We start from the raw sequence: 1988 nt of genomic DNA, 5'->3' as shown, positions 1-1988 counted from the left end.
ATATATATATAGTCATATTTATATATATATATATATATATATATATATATATACAATATAAAAGAAACAATAAAATAATTCTTTGCATAACTTGATCACTTTTTTGAAGGAAAAAATTGGTCTAAGTTGGTTATAAACGCGATTATATATATAGCACAGTATATATGCTTGTATTTGTTTGCTATTTGTTCACAAGATCGTAAAGATGTGACTTCTGTATTCTACATTACTAGAAGAAATTGTAATAAAATATAAATTTTAAAAAAAAAATTTGAAATGGTAGTTGCTTCCATATATCTATACATTTTCAACGAAATGAAAATGAGAAATTGATTATAAAAGACTGATAAAGATTTGAAAGGTAGGAACTTGAAAGATTGATTTGAAAATACATGAAATTGTGCTTCCCTCCAAGTTGTCACATCAAATGTACACAAAAAAAAGGCAAGAAAATTAGTCTACGTACCATTTATAAACATATACTTTATAGGAAAAAAAAGAAGGTAAAAATGTCAACCAAATATTAATTAATAGGCATAATACCCATGATATACTGTAGTAAAAACCATAGGATAAAAGGTGACCATGAAATACTTACACGAAACACAGAACTGAGTCAAAAACTACGAGGAAGAAGAAACTTACCATGAGCATTATCATATCATCAAGTTGAAGAAGATGAATCCAAATGAGAGAGCAAGTAGTGTTGGTGCGTTGAGGGGGATGAAGCCTGGTCCGAGATTATTTTAGTATTAAAACGAAAAATTACCTCGAGCCAGACAACATTCCCCTTAACCTAACCTCAACAAATGAAACCAGTTATTGAGCGAATTGAGAAAAGAGAGTTTTGAGAGGAATGAAGCCTGGTCCGAATCATTTACGGCCTCTGTCATTGATTGATATTTCAATGAGAAATTAATATATTAATAGAGGCTCGTTCATGCTTCGAGCCAGCTAGCCAATATCCCTCTACACAATTCTCTTCAAAACATATTTCTAGTAGAAGGAGATTTTTTCGTAAGGAGGAGGAGAGGGTTGGTGGGGGGGGGGGGGGGCGTGTGTGAGAGGAGGAGGGATTTGGGTTCTGTCATTAACGGGAATGAGAGAGGGAGGGAACAGTTCACTAACTGCACTTTAAGATGACACGTATGAATTTGGCACAAACTGCTCTACTGGCAAATCATTTTTAACTTGTTTAATTTAATTTAATTAATTGATGTTTTGTTTATTTATTTCTGTGGGCAATAACTGCATAAAAGAGTATCCTAACCTCCCTCTAAAGAGGTTTGTTTGATTTGATGGTTTGCAGAAACAGCAAGCATTGAGTTGTTTCAGAGTTTTTCCTTGCGAGTTAAGGGCCTTAAGGCATCAAAAAATCCTTTTTTAAAAAAGAAATATATTGCAATACAAGAACCTCAATTTTAGTAAACATTGTAAAAAAGATAGTTTTCTACAATACAACTTTACATAATTTACCTGATCTAGAGTAGGGCTGGGCGTATTCGGTTCGGTTCGGTTTTAAGCCCAATCCGTATTCAATCCGAATTTTTCGGATTCTCAAAACTCTCATCCAGATCCAGATTTTTCCCCTTCATCCGAATATTCGGCCCAACCGAAATTCGGTTCGGTTTGGTTCGGTTTCGGTTTTGAACCGAATTAACTCCATTTCACAAAAATCTGGGTAAGTTTTAGTTATATCCAAAACTGAAAAGAAGCAATCAAAACTGAAAAGAAACAATCAAAACTGTACAAAGCCACTTAATCAAATTGTATGATCTGAATATAACTAGCTTAATACACTAGGAGGACCATGTAATTATGTAGCCTTTTTTAGAGAAAGAACAATGTTTGGCAGGCACACACACCTTTTGATGATTTTCGTTAATTTTTAGCTGCCTTTTTCTCATCAAGAATTATCTTATATCCTTGACAGCCTATACTATAGGTTAATTTGATATCCAGCACCAGCAAGCTGTATTCATGTTATC

The sequence above is a fragment of the Asparagus officinalis genome, chromosome 7 (assembly GCF_001876935.1).
Source record: "Asparagus officinalis chromosome 7, Aspof.V1, whole genome shotgun sequence".
NCBI classification, from domain to species: Eukaryota; Viridiplantae; Streptophyta; class Magnoliopsida; order Asparagales; family Asparagaceae; genus Asparagus; species Asparagus officinalis.
Note: the sequence above shows the minus strand (reverse complement) of the source record.